This window comes from Dermacentor andersoni, chromosome 1 (assembly GCF_023375885.2).
Source record: "Dermacentor andersoni chromosome 1, qqDerAnde1_hic_scaffold, whole genome shotgun sequence".
Classification (NCBI taxonomy): Eukaryota; Metazoa; Arthropoda; class Arachnida; order Ixodida; family Ixodidae; genus Dermacentor; species Dermacentor andersoni.
The window spans coordinates 155266400-155281757 of record NC_092814.1 but is presented as its reverse complement, the minus strand read 5'-3'; the positions used below and the strand labels follow the sequence as shown (position 1 = coordinate 155281757).

The 15358-nt window shown below is 43.1% G+C and overlaps 1 long non-coding RNA gene across 1 annotated transcript; it reads left to right on the top strand.

Annotated features, from left to right (window-relative positions):
* The first annotated feature begins 2671 nt into the window (after positions 1-2671).
* On the top strand, positions 2672-13434 carry LOC126527593 (uncharacterized). The gene is made up of 3 exons (XR_008611512.2): positions 2672-2761; positions 2812-2982; positions 10240-13434. It is a non-coding gene; the product is annotated as an uncharacterized lncRNA (long non-coding RNA).
* Positions 13435-15358: the final 1924 nt, after the last annotated feature.

The window sequence follows — 15358 nt, the reverse complement described above, 5'->3', positions numbered from 1 at the left end:
TGCCATGCAATCATGGCCTTGTTGTAGTGTTTGTGCCCCTTGTCGGCAATTGGATGCAGTGCTTGGTGTCTTTGGTAGCCATGAGAATGTCAAGGGTGAATTGCTTGCGAAAATTCTACTTGAGGCCACAGTACTCGCAGAAAAAGCTGGGCTTCTTATCGACTATATAATGTGTGATGTAGCCTCTTGGAATAGGAAGATGTGGAGAGTTTTTAATGTAAAGGCATCAATGAAAGAAGTTATCTGCAAGAAGCAACACCCAGTTGACAGTAGCCGGTTCCTTTATTTTTTTTCTGACTTCCCTCATCTTGTCAAGAATATTCGCAACCGGCTTCTAGGCACGACTTTCAAGACAACGGATAAACAGGTGTCCATACAGTTTGTGAACGAAGCCCTCACACTTGACAACAGTGCACTTGCATTGAGGGCAATACCTGGTATATCAAGTGTTCATGTTGCACCGAACAACTTTGAAAAAATGAGAGTGAGTTATGCTTTTCAGCTCTTTGGACAGGGGTCTCTGCAAGCATTCTTTCTTTATCAGACACAACTGGAGAGAAGCTGTGGCAGCATAGAAGCTACTGCAAAATTCTTTTCAAGAATGAAGTCGCTGATTGCTGTAATGACTTCTAGGTATCCAGCAGAAGCTCTAGCACCCAATTCTACCAGTGTACAAAAGATCCAAGATATGCTTGAATTTCTGAACACATGGGAGTGTCACACTGACAAGAGGCATTTTCTCATTGACTCAACTGCAGAAGGACTAAGGGTAACACTGACAAGTACGCTCGAGCTTCTTGACTACTTGAACAAAAAAGTGGGATTAAAATATTTGCTAACTTCAAGGCTTAGTCAGGATAAAGTTGAGAACTTTTTCGCTATAGTGAGAATTTCATCGGGCTGCAACAGTCATCCAACGCCGCAGCAGTTTCTATTGACTGTTCATTGTCTTTCTTTTTACAACTTGGCACGAAGCGTCACGGGCAGCAATGTGGAGGATGATGTGATCAACTCTCTTCTTGAGGCAACCGGCAGAGAAGAGGGTACCACTAAGGGAAAGTTTTTGGAAACAGTGAAGTTGTACACAGATGAAAATACAGAGGTTCTGACTACATCTTTGCCAGCAGAAACTGATGAACATGTGTATCATGTGAAGAGAAGCGAGTCAAGGTTAATATATTACATTTCAGGCTATGTGGCAAAAAAGTGCGTGCTACCGACCAAATGTCCTGATTGCATTGCCCACCTCTTGCTGTCAACTGAGCAAGGGCGCTTGTTGGCTGCTTCTGCATTTGTGCAGTTCAAAGATCAGGGTGGTTTGTTGTACCCTTCAGTTGAACTTTTTGCGTTGATTACACGCCTAGAGGATGTTTTCACTAGTTGTTTCTCTACTAATAAGGTGCACAGTGAGAGTGTAATGGATATCCTGGAGATGATTCATTCTGCCAGGCCCTTGAGTATTGGTTGCAAAGCGCATGCAGAATGCTTGACACCCCGTGTTGTCGGCTTTTATGTCACAACCAGGCTCCACTTTTTTGTAAAGGGGCTGAACAAAGCCAGCACCTCCAAGCGGAAGTCATCTAAGCACTTAGCAGGCTTAGCAGGCTGAATTGATTGCATATTAAACCATTAATTTGACTGGTATGCCGGCATTCCTGAATGATAGCTGCAGTTTAATTAACCTTTGTATTGTGTGTACAGCACAGTTGCTTATCTGTATTGTGAATTTCTTTAAATCCTTCAGTGGGTGTCGCTTTTTATATGTTTGTACTTATTAATCATGGCATTGCTAAACATGTTTATTTCTATTGTGCATTTTTGTATTAAGTTCTCAATTTTGTCATACCATGGAAAACCTCTTAATGTATTTCTAATATCACTGTATGTTAGTAACTTCTGCATTGTCTTGACCTGGAACATGTGTATTTGTGTTGTGCATTCTAATAGTATGTGAATTTTTGGCATCCTCATGCCACGGAAGTGTGCAATAAAACTTTGAAGATAATCATTATTTGTTGCAGTATTTTTGTTTATTTCGTCTGATCTATTCATGCCAGTAAACACTGCGCACGGCGTGTACCGTCATTTGCAATCGGTGCAAGCAAGCATCTTTGCATCGCGGTTTTGGCCAAAATAGAGAGAGTAAATTTCAAACGCTAGAAAAATTCGTTTCGCTTAACGGGCGCGTCCTGGGTGCGAATGAATGAAGGAAGTTGCGGAAGAAGCCTTTAGAGTCCACATGCCGCGTAGGCTTCGACGCGCGCCTCCCCGTGCCGATCACAGTCACAGTCGCCGATCACAGCGCCGCCGCTACTTTCGCCGTCGCCCAAGGAGCGCGGTCGTTCCACTGTCTATTCTAGTACACTGGAGTGGAGGCATTGAAACCATAGATGTTGAAACCACTGAACAGTTGAAACCATTTGAAACTGTTAGTGGAGGAACAGGAGTAGAGTATACCAGAATATCCTAACAGGAGTGGAGGAACCGACTTGGCTTGATTTAATCATTTAATTGTATTTTGCTGATTCCGTTGTGGTTGGTGGAAAGCTGTGGCAAGTGACATGCCGTTCGTCGTATCGTGTGAGCTCAATACTCGCGAAAAATGAGGGGAATGACTCTCTCGCTCCTGTCTGGCTTCCTTGCTGCCCTTGCTTCCCTGTGCGGGAAGTTTTCGATGGCTAGCGGGGAAACTGCAAGTGTTTGCCAAGTTGTCTTCTCGCATTGGGTGTCTGGCCCGTCAGCGCATTACGTCTGCGGAAATGTGAGTTTTGTTTTTTTTCCATGAGTAATAAAGTGAAAGTATTGAAACAGGCGTTTTTATACTCTACTTTGCAGCTCATCACGGTTATACGAGTTGTATTTTTCTTCCTAATGATCGCCTGCAATGCTGTCATGTGGACAATATTTACAAAGGCATTACGTCTTTGCACTACGACCTTGGAGGCTGCAGCGACCAACACGGCATCGAACTTTTTCTTTACCGTAAGTTTTGTTTTTCATGCGATATTTTGACCGCGATCAAGGCTTATCGGAATTAAATTTCTCGATTGCGATTGACTCCCTTCCTCAGCTTGCGCAAAGGAGCCCATCGCGATCGAGAAATTCGATCCCAAGCAGTTTCGACCGCAATGGACGTGCCCTGCGTGACTGGGTTGTTATATTGTAAATATTTATTAGCTAGTTCACTGAAGAGTTCACTGAAGTACAGAGCATTGATCATGCAAGAGGGCTTGATGCTTATTCGACTAATGACAACAGTAATAAACAATGGGGGGAGGAGAAGGAAGGGTAGCATCACAAACGAATAAGGAAAAAGTTATGCAATACATGCCCAAACACTGCAATTACAATGCATTGATAATTGGATACAGTTTTAGAAAAAAACATGAAAAATAGCAAATCAATAGCAAAATAAAAGCAAATCAGAAAAGTAAGTACATAGGGGCAGTATTTGTTTCAGTAAGTACACAGTGGACATCAAAAATGCAGTTATTAGAGTAAAAAATGTTGAGTAGATAGTGGCATGATATTGGGCCTAAATATTTTGGACAAAAATGTAGCGAATCTCACATGAAAATAATTGCCTGGGACTGTTCTGTGTGCGCTGTATTATTAGGTTCTCACATGTGTTGTTTGTAGATATTTCTTACAAATAGCAATTGCTAAGCACCACTATTTCTGCTTGACTTTTTTACACCTACCTCATTTAGGCCATAAGACTGTCATGTTGCTATGAAGCACTATCTGCATACTTATATTTGCAATACATGCACATGCATTTTATTGCATAACAAAGCAGCTAGAGATGTGCTATTGAAGTTTGTTTTCCATACTTCTGTTGTTTCATATGCGCATATGTTCACCTTACCCTACATGTGATCATGCAATATTGCCAATTGTCAATTTGTGGAGCAGAAAGTTTGGGCATCTTACCAAAGGTAGCAAATCATCTCATAGGCAACAAGCTTGTCTTTACAAAGTTTGCTTGATACGTCCCCATTGTTCTCACCCCTGAGCTGAGGCATACCTGGAACACAGTGTAATTAAACAATTTAGAATTGTTTCACAGCGATGTAGACAATTTTCTTATTTGGTTTGTTACTGTGAATAAGGGCTTGATCCACTGCTACCAGTATGAATTAACAGAGAAATTAAAGCGACATCTCTTACCTTAGAAAAATATGAGACCTGACCCTTCAGTCTGGAAGGTGACATATCGTTTTTCAAGGACCTAGCCAAGTCATGTGCTGCTTGATTGTTACGAAAGGTGTCATATCATCAAAAAAGAATAATTTAACCTTGATAAGGCCTCATAGCAAAGGTCTGGGTGGAGAGGACACAAATGCTCATTAAGAAAGTCGCCAAGAGGGTAATGCTCTAGCCCAGACCTCAGCAGTGTCATGGTAACTATCCACAACTGTGTGTTCCTGTGTGTTCCAGCCTTGACCTATGTGCTTCACCTGTTGACAGTGTTTTCAGACAAAGCGACGTCATCAATGTTGGCGATATTTTGGAAGGCGTGCAACCTGAGGAGCCTTTTCTTGCAGGATAAGTGCATTTCAGCTCCACTGGAGCAGGTGTTTTACCATAGAGGGGAGTTAAGCAGAAGCTTTGAAATATTTGTTCCTTGTTTGGGGTACCACTGAAGCTAAAAACAAATTTTTCAGTCACTCCTTGCAGGTTCGCTCTTTGATAGGTGCCTGCACTTGATTGGTGGCAAGTGGTGTAAATAAATGAGAAGTACCTACTTGCTGGTATTTCCGTCTGAAAGGATCCAAACATATTGAATTTATATGCTTTTATGCACAGCAGCACCACTGACAACTGCAGTGGGAAAGCATGTTTTACTTACATTTTTTATGTTGGTTGTTGAATACCTCCACAGCTACTGCTAACTTTCAAGACTTTGGGGTTATGGAAGTAAAAATGATTGAGAACTGTGTTGCAGGCTATTTTTGGCCAGACCTTGTTTGGTGAACAGCTCACACTCCTCTGGTGGCTTGGCACTGTGATGATTCTCTTTGGCCTGCTGCTGATGCACCAGGCAAATGTGGAGACCAAAGCAACCCACACAGTGCGAGGGCTAGTTCGCCAGAAGATCAGCTGAATGTGATGTGTGGGACCATCTGTGACACATGAGCAGCTGTGTCCTGAACTTTCTTTGTGCTGCTTACTGTTTTGTTGCCCTCAACATTTGCACTTAAAAAATGAATAATGCTCTCTGATAATGTTTTTTTGCTGAAGCATGTACTTGCTGTTAAGTAACCTATACCTCAAAACTCGGTGTGTTTCAGTAAAAGTTGAAAGCCCACTTTGCATGTGTACTTAGGGCCCATAAACCTTAGTAGCATTCTGTCTTCTTTTGATACTAAAGTGCACCTAGGGTTGTATGGTTCTTCTGAGATTAGCATAGGTATGAGAACTGTTAGGGAATGCTTGTTTTAGGAATGCTTTTAGAAACAGGTGTATTTGATATGGCTAATTTCATTTTGTGGCGTTACAATAAGGGAATGTTAAAGCTGCTGTTAAAGGAGTAGCGAGATAATATTTTAGACTATTCATTTTTTGCTTTAAATGAAGGTCAGGGACCTCAAACCCATAGATAGAATGCTGGCAAGCCCCAGAGTGCCCTAAATAATTGAGTGTAACAGCTTTTCTACAGCCAGAGTCAGTTTTGTTGTCCAGGAGGTTACTGTGTTGGGACGTCACGACGCAGAAGGTGCTCACGTGGGAGCAGTTCATTACGACATATTGACACTTGTTCCGGCTCACTTGGTGACCTCCTATGCTGCTACTCAGAGTGCCAATGTAGCAGCATGTCATGATGTGCGCTAAGTTGCCATGTACACATCATCAAGGATTTGTGAGTTCACGACGCTGCGTGAGCTTTGTACGCGATGAAGACAATGGAGACGACGTGCCATGCGGCTGTGGCATGAGCGTACCGAGCGTTGCAAGAAAAAAGAAAAATACAAAATAAATATCCTGTAACAGAAGTCCACGGGTGACTAGAAAGAAAAAGAGGGAGAAGAGGGAGCAGAACGGAAGAGACACTTAGGCAGATGGGACTTGGCGGAAGACGGCCTGTGGTGCGGAGGTTTACACTTGTGGGGCCACAAGGATCCCAGCATAGAAGGCCTTCACCCAGCCGCATTGAAGCTTCCCTGATGGCCTCGGGTCTACCGGGCAAGACGTAAGCAGGGATCGTTCAAGGAAGGCTGCTGGGGTGCGGAGGCGCGAGCTTGACGGGCTCCTGGACCCGGGCTCGCAGAGACCTCCACCCAGATGCATTGTGGTTTTTTGACGACCTGTGGCGACTCTCCTGGTGTTGCGGAGACGGGGCGGTGTTTGGACAGCTGTAAGGCGTGGCCGTTCTCGAGCGTCTGCGAGCGTTGCTGTGCTGCCCACGCTGTCCGGGCTTCTAATCAGGATAAAGAAACAACCGGTGAACTTTTTCTTTCCACAGTTTTGATGAGATAAACTCGGACTCTTTAGTTAACTCTGTACATTTGCCAGGGCTGCGTGAAGCCACAAGTTTATGTTTTGACCTTGTGCGATTTCTTGCATGTCCTCTGGTTGCACTTCCATGCTGAGATTTCCTTCTTGTCAATATGTTGGGATTTTGTAGACTCAATGCCATAATGGTGTTTGCCACTGTTTTTATTTCTGTTTTATAAAGTGTGTTTGTTGTGTGTGTTAAGTTGCAGCTGGCTTTGTTCATTTCTGGAAGTGATGCAACAAATCGGCCTGTTAAATAAGACACGAACCAATTTGTTACACAGCACAACATACGCCCAAGCGAACCAGAGCAAGTGTCAAAATGTCACAATGTCCCGCTCCCACGTGACCACCTTCTGGGTCATTACGTCGTGACACAGTAGCCACAGTAACCTCTGGTGGGATATTTTGCATTATGGAGGCTTACAGCTTGATGTACGGTGAACAACTGTCATCGTTAATGAGGAGAATTTTATGCCACACTACTAAATGTCCACATTTAGTATACAGGTAGAAGAGAACACCTAATGTCGTAAAGGTGCACCCTGGCTTGGGTGTTTTGCTGTCAAAGGTAACGGATGCAGGTTTGAGGCTGTTGAGGATTAATTAAAATTGGTTGTGAATCAGTGTGCAGGGTTGTTCATTATGATCTGCGTTGGTACTTAGGCAAACTTGTTGAGTGTGTGTTTTTGCACAGTAGATAGGAAAAAAAAATGCGTATTTGGCTTGCTATATGTGCCTCAGTGGAAGTAGATGCGTACAACTATTTCCTGCTGTGAGTGAGAAGAATAAGGGGACCAAGGCGCCTGATTTCTTGTTTCTTACACGTGTATGAAGCAAACACAATGAAGCTGGAGGAGGCGTAACAGAAATTAGGGCTGCTATTCTGTAGCAATGTCTTTTTCGATGCTTTTCATGCTTATTGCCATTTATGAGTGGTCAAAGTGGTGCTCCGCCCCAAGCGGAGCACCGAACGCGACCACTCATCCACGGGAAAAGCATGAAAAGTCATTAGCATCGAAAAAGGTTACAATATATTAGACTAGATCTTACCTTTAATTGAAATCTAGAAATAATAAGTAAAAGAGAAATGAAAGTAGACAAAAAGGACAACTTGCTGCTGGTGGGAGCTGAATCTACTTCCGCATTACATGTGTGGTGCTTTGCCATTAAGGTACTGTGGTGGCCATCCTCAATTCAACTTTCTTGGGTACGTGCACAAGGTTAGACCTGCGGGTGTTAGTCATCACCACCTATGGCCATGGTGGCGGATGAACATTCTTTCAAACGCAGTTGATGTGTAGTACGGGAACTTATCAACTGGCCAGTTAATTTCCCCTATGCTTTCTCTCACTTCATTGTTTCTTTGAACTGCCATGGGGGCTCAGCGGCTAGGGTATAGTCCTTCTGAGCATAAGGTCATGGTTCTGATTCCCAGCTGCAGCAGCTGGATTTTGATGGGGGCAAAATGCAAAAATGCTCTTATACTTAAATTTAGGGGCACATTAGAGAGCCCCAAATGGTTAAAATTAAGAGGAAGCTTTAGTTTGGTCCGAACTCTGGCACCACCTATTCAAATGCATGTAAAATCCAGAAATGCTTTTCTGAGATAACCCCTGGGCCAATTTTAATGAAATTAGCGGCATTTGAGAGAAAAGGTTAAATTCTAGTGACTGTTGGAAGCAGAAGTTTGATTTATGACCAATTTTTTACAAGAATTTTATATAACTGTGTGTTAAAAAAATGGAAGCCCGATGTTTACACAGTTGTCCCTCTTCATCAAAAATAGATATCGCCATTCTGTAAATTTCATCCGTCAGAACATCCAAAGCAGACAAATTTGATAAATTAATTTGTCTTGCATTAATTTCTTACGATGTTTATGAAGGTTTTGCAAAAGTGCTACTAACATATTAGTGGTGCATTTGAGAGCCATGTATAATACAACAAAGTTGTCTGCTTTATATGTGCTATTAGATGTTTACAGAATTGCGATATAAGTTTTCATTGCTGAGTTATAGAGTTATAAACTTGATAGTTCTGTTTTCCAAAAGTTTGGGATTTTTGAAAATTTTTATTTAAAAAATTGATGGTCTAAATAAATTTCAGATTCCAACACTCACCAGATTTTAACTATTTCTTTTAAATGCATAAATGTAATGAAATTTGCTGTGGTAGTCACTGAGAAAAACTATTTCTCCTTTCCTGTGTATCTATATAGATTTGTATAAGAGCCCCCTAGCTAAAGCTTCCTCTTAAACTTTATTCAACTTCTTAAAATTTTTTATTCAACTTATCCATGAGAGCTCTCTCCCAAAAACTGGCCGAGGTTGAGGGTGTCGGTCACGCCTTCTACACCAACGACATCACAGTCTGGTGCGAGGGAGGTAGCGAAGGGCACATCGAAGAGAAATTACAAACAACGATCACAGTCGTTCAGGATTTTCTTGCGAAGGCAGGACTCTGCCTGTCGACTAAGAAATCGGAACTGCTACTATACCGACCCACAATCGGTGCAAAGAAAGGGACACCTCCCGATATCTCTATCACCACCAAGACCGGATCCGTCATCCTGGTAGTACACAGAATCAGAATCCTGGGCATGTTCCTGGAGAAGGACAGCAGTAATGACTACACCCTAGAGCGCATCGCAACCAAAGCCGATTCTATGACAAAGTTAATCACGAGGGTGGCCAACAAAAAAGTGGGGCTATCAGAGGATAATCTTAGGCGACTCTTCCATGCCTTCCTAATCAGCCACATTAACTGCATAGCCCTGGCCCACAAGTGGAGCAGAAGAGACGCGGCTAGAGCAGAAACAATAATTCGCAAGAGCATAAAAAAGGCACTGGGTCTCCCACAGAGCACCAGTACCGAAAGGCTGTTGGAGCTAGGCATTCACAACACCTTTGAAGAGATAGTTGAGGTGCAACAGATGGCACAAGTTGCAAGACTGGCTTCCACGGAAGCCGGCAGATAGCTACTAGTGCATATCGGTCAAGGTTCGAGCATCACCAAACAGAGGGAGTGCGCACTCATCATCAAAGTCAGAGAAAAATTCGGCATCCCAGATACCTAGAAATATGCACCCTGAGCACAATTACGGCAGACGTAAAGTGAGGGCCAGGGCCCTTCTTAGCCTGGCGGCTAAGATTGAGGACAACGTCGCCTTCGTCGACGCTGCGCAATATGCAGCTTCAAATCATTTTGTTTCGGTGGCTACCTCGCTGTGGGGGAGCTGCTGACCATCGCTTACGCATCAAAACATGAACGCCAACAAAGCCGAACAGGTGGCTGTAGCCACCGCCATGGCCATCACGAACCGTTCCACTATCTTCACAGACTCGCGAGCTGCCGTTGGAGCATTCATGAAAGGCTCGGTATGCAAGGAAGCCACTCACGTTCTCTCTGCAGCATCTTGGACAGGCAAAAAGCACTTAATCTGGTTCCCCGGTCACATGGGCAGCGATGCTCATGAAGCCATCCCCAACGCCAACGAACTTGCTCACTTCGAGGCGCGAGATCTCACCTGCCGCGCCGGAAGTGGGCAATCGTAGGCCGGGGGATGGCAATGGCACAGGGACCTTCTCCTTACTTTTAATGAGGTCTGCAAGCACTATCAACTAGGGCGTCAGAAATTTCCACTTCCACACCCACACCTAAACAGACCACAGGCAATCACCCTGCGAATGCTGCAGACGGTGACATATCCGTCTCTATTTATTTGCTCAAAATTCCTAGGCGGCATCAACCCGGCCTGTCCGTGCTGTGGACATCCCAGATGCACTCTTAAGCACATGCTCTGGCAGTGCCTCGACTTGCGCGGGGGCTCAGGGTCTCCCTCTTTGGAGGAAGACTGGCTCCGGCTCGTCACAAGCTCCTCCAAGGAAGAGCAACTCAGGGCTGTCCAGAGAGCCCGCAATATCGCCGAGAGCCTCAACCTCCCGGCTCCGTCGTGGGTGCGGCCCACAGACGCTGCGCCCTAATGGGGGCACTCATCGTCTTCTCAGGATCAAAATAAAAGTTCTTTGTCTGTCTGTCTGTCTGTCTGTCCTCTTAAACTGGAGCCCTCCGGTGTGGTGTCCCTCATAACCAACTCTGCCAGTTTCAGGACATCAGACCCATAATTTAAAATTGTCTATTTGCTTCATATTTCCTGCTGTGTATCCCTAGAGGTGTCATCATGATAACTTTGCTAGATGAGTATGAAGCTCTTCATATTCTGCAAACTTGTGCTTATTTTCACATTTTGTGTGTGGGGCCACTGAAGTTTATGGTCCCAAGTTTAATGCTATGGCACCGTACAGTTTGTGCTGCATGATCTACTCCATGGCGAAGTATATTTTTTTCTGGCATTTGGCAGCTGTATTCCTGTGGGTGGAAGTGCGACTATAGTAAGTGTGGCTTTTTTTGCTTACTTGAAGAAAGGTCAGTGAGGATATAGGCCAAGGTGCTGACTTTGTGCTATGGATCTGTTGAGGCCATGGCAACAAAGACAAAGAATTGCTGATTCCAGACTGTGGTTGCACGTGTGTGTGCCTTGTGTCTCAACTTTTTTCTGTTTTCCCAATAAGTGCCCCCATAGTCCAGTGGTGAGCATATGTTGGTCATTGAGCTTTTTGTGAAAAGAGTTTAGAGAGGCAAATATGTGCCTGAATATGTAAAGCTAAGACAAGGAAGGAATAGTGGAAAGCCTCAGAAACCGAGATGTCACAAGAAGGTATGAGGAACTTCAGACAACTTAAGATGGATGCATAATTCTAATTTCTTATTATTTTCTGATTAACATAATGTAAACCATCCGAAAATTTCTTGAGTGTAGTTTTATGTCCTAAGGTGCATCAATATGCAACTAAGCCCAATAGTATTTTCGAACAAAACCTATTTGTAATTGTTATTTATGACTGGAAAAAGTTATTTGTAGATATGTTCAAGTTTAGGCAAAGAGCAATAATTTTAAAGCAACATTGAATTGTGATATTAAAAAAAAAAAATTTTTAAATGGCGCAATGGCTTTCAGGAAAAATTTAGTACATATCAGGCAGATAATTTTAACGGATGCCTTGTAACAAGCTGGTGCTGATTGTGAGAAGTGCCAGAAATATAACAGCTTATCATGGGTGGTAGGGTTGATGAGATTCCTTTACTACTCATGCATTGTGACTAGTATATGACTTTTCCTGACCTTGGCACCATGTTCTAGAACCTTTTGTGGGTTTTGTTAAACACTGCAATACCTGTTATTTGTAGCAGAGCAATTAATGATCACATCTATAAACGGTTTTGGTAGCATATGGCATTGCTCTTACTCCTAACACATTGCAGTGCCATATTTGAAGAAGCAAGGTGTTTCTTTGTAACATTTTGGGCACATTCCAGGTGAGCAGTTACATAAATTTCTCTCTTCTACTCATGTTCAGTCTACACTTCGGCAAGTTGTTTGCGATGGGTGCCACAGTCACGTATAAGGTGTGTCAACAGACAGTGTGAATGTTTTATTGCTGTAGATGCGTAGCACTTCATGCAAAACCTGCGAATGAATTGTAGCAGTATTGGATTTCTGCAGCTAGCATTACAAAATATGAACATGTGCAGCACTATAGGCAATATGAAAACTTTTATGAAAGCCACTGCTAAGCAGAAGTGGCCATGATGTAGAAGTTGGGTAATTCAAAAGTTGCCACCAGAGACAGTTGACACCAGCTTCATGTTTCCACTGTGGCATCAAATTTTTAGCTGCATAAGGTCATGGGCATGTGACTGACACAAACAACCCCTTCTTTATTGAGAAAAGGCTTCCATTGTTTCCCAGGTGAACCGTTATGTTCAAGCTAACTACTTCAGAAATCATGTTATTTGAACATTCATTTTGAAACCGTTGATCACTTGTATGCTTACGGTGTGTGGCATTTCATTCTCCCATAGTTACGTGTACCTATGCCACTCTTGTAAATATGCTAATGTGAAATAAGTGGGGCTCTGGCGATATCAGGTATTAAAGAGGAAAAAAAAAGGGAAAGCATGTGTACTGGTTTTACGTCTCAGTAAAAAGTATATTGAATCCAATTGTTTTAGGCCTGTAAACACAGTTGCTCACTATTGATTTTAAATGTGATCTCCCAAAGCCAAGTTGATCATATGCACTTGAATTGTGTTTTAGCAGATGACCCAGTTAGACCAATTGAGTGTCTGACTGCGTCAATTTATAGTATGTTATCTCTTTCACAATATGTACATATTGTTCCAATGTTGAATTATGTTAACAGGCAAAATAATGGAGTCTTCTTTCACTAATAGACTATCTGTGCATTTATTTTTCTCTTGTTATCTAGCAGTGACAACAGTTTTATAGAAAGACCACGAAATTAGTATATGGCAGTTCCACATGATCCTTTTCATGTTGTGGTGACTGTTTCACTTAGTGGTCTACTTTTGCTTGCTTTAGGTACAGGGGCTGTGAGTTAGTTTAGACTGCCTGCATTTTTTAATGTACACCCAGGTCTTAGATGCATGAGTGTGTTGTCATTAGGCCTCAACCATATAGTGTGGCAGCCATGGCTGGGAATTGAATCCATCATCTGCTCAGTATCAGAATGGTGGTTGGTTTCACCTTTATATGAATGAGTATAGCACTTGTCTGTGTCTGTTCCTCTCTGTGGTATGCTTGTGTTGAGCTGCAGTGTTTAAATATGAAGGTGCGGCATCTGTCTTGTTTTGTGTCCCGCACTTGTTCACAGCCTTGGTAACAAGAATTTGGTTTACTACTTCTGTGAGGTATAGTTGTCAGCTGGTCTGCTCAACAACATGAGTGGACCAAAAATTAGGGCTCCTTTTGTAAACAAAAGGAACCACAGTTTACTGCATGCTGAGTAACATTTTGTAATAAGACTACTAAAAGATTTTTTATTACAAAATAAATGCTTGCAATTAGTTTCATTACTTGTACTTTGTGATCTCATCTTCACTGTTGGTGTTTTGTGCTAGTCAATTCAATGTAGAATGTTCAGTGCAAATTCTGAGTATGCCATTGTTTTCAAGCTATTAAAAAAAAGGTCGGCAAGACTGCGGGCACATGCAGTATGAGTTATGCACCGAGTTAAAAAAACAAGAAAGCACTGTTATTCTACGGGAATGAGGCCAATTGCACGTCTAGAGTCTTGTTAAGAAACCGCCAGTAATTTTCTAGTCTGTGACATCCAATTATTTATTCGAAGTAATTATCTAACTTTTTAATTATTGCTCTGTCAGATGCAGTATAAAAAAACAGCTGCCATAGAAGTGTTTTTTTCCTAATAACAATCGGTAGGGACCCTCTAACAAATTTGTTGGGTCATAAAAGTGTGTACTTTGCAATTGTATACGTTCATTATGTTAAATAAACTTTAAACTTTAAGGTGTCAATGAGGCAGTTGCAAAGAATTGAAAGGCACGTCAAAATGAGGTGTTCCAGGCAAGGTACACACCTCGTGTTTATTTTTTTCCTGGAAACAGAGAAAGCATGCGTAGTATACAAAATATACCACGTCACTGTGCGCCCGTGTGCACTTTGATGAGTACCCTCTCCCCCGCAGCCGTGGAGGGTGAGCGCATTGAGGTACCCTACCATTCTAGCCACCCTAATTCTAGTCTCCATAGTGTGCACTAAAGCCCCTAGATCTTCAAAAAGCAGCGAAAGGCTTTGATCTCGCTAGGGTGGCTAATCTCGCCAACGATCTACGCGATTTGATGGATGGATGGATGAATGGATGGATGTTATGAGCGACCCCTCTGGAACGAGGCGGTGGGTTGCGCCACCAACCTCCTGCTGTTATACTGCTTAATATCCTACCTAGGTTAAAAAAGAAAAAAAAACGAATTCCCATAACCAAATTTTCTGACCACCTATTGTGAACTTTGTTTTTGTACGTCTCCGTTTTCCTACTTCCACCAATCACCTCTTGCTAATCTCTGTTGCGGACACGTTTACTTTCCCCCTTGCTCTCGCTGAACCCAAGGGCTTCAAAGAGGCCAGTGGTGCCTAAATCGACCGCTTGCCAGAAATCTTCACATTCTAATAAAACATGCTCCATAAACTATTAAAGCCCCTAAATGATCTGAAAGTAACGACATCTCTCTCCTCCTATGCCGGCGCTCCTTCTCTCGGCTCCTTCCGGGCGCCGACAGTGGCGGCATCTTTGGCCGGGTACAGCTAGCAGACGCTCCCAAAGTTCGCTCCTTCGGCGCGTAGCGCCCTGCGCGCCTGAAGGATTTGGTTGCGTTTATGACAGGAATGACTCATAAATGAGTTACTCCAATGCACTGCTTTATCGAAGCTCCTTCCACTGCGATCACTTCGATTGCGGTGTCAACGGTGGAGGTGGTGTGCGCAAGCGAGATGACGGAGTGTTTTTTACGCGACAGCGTTAAGGAGCTCGTGTCGCAGAAAAGCTGGTGTCGTCGGCGTCGGCTGTGAGCGATAAGTCCCGGAAGGCACTTCATAAATAAAAAAACATCTTGCAAGGTGGGCTGGTGGGAATCGAACCAGGGTCTCCGGAGTGCGAGACGGAGACGCTACCACTCAGCCATGAGTTCTTTTTTTTTCTTTCTTTCATGGTATTTATTATAGTAGCATTCAACCAGACGTTCACCAGTTCTGCATAGTCGGAGAATGGAGGGCACAATGAAAGTCACACACAGAAAAGGGAGCGTTCATACTGTGAGTAGAAACATTCGTTTCACTTTAGAAGGGTGGCAAGGATAAGCACTTCACCAAAATAGGGTACCAGTCCGGTTGTACACCGAGTCCATCATAAACATGTTTTAGGTGTAGGGTCATTTGGATAAAATGTACCCTTGTAGGTACCACCGTTTCGGCATTGCG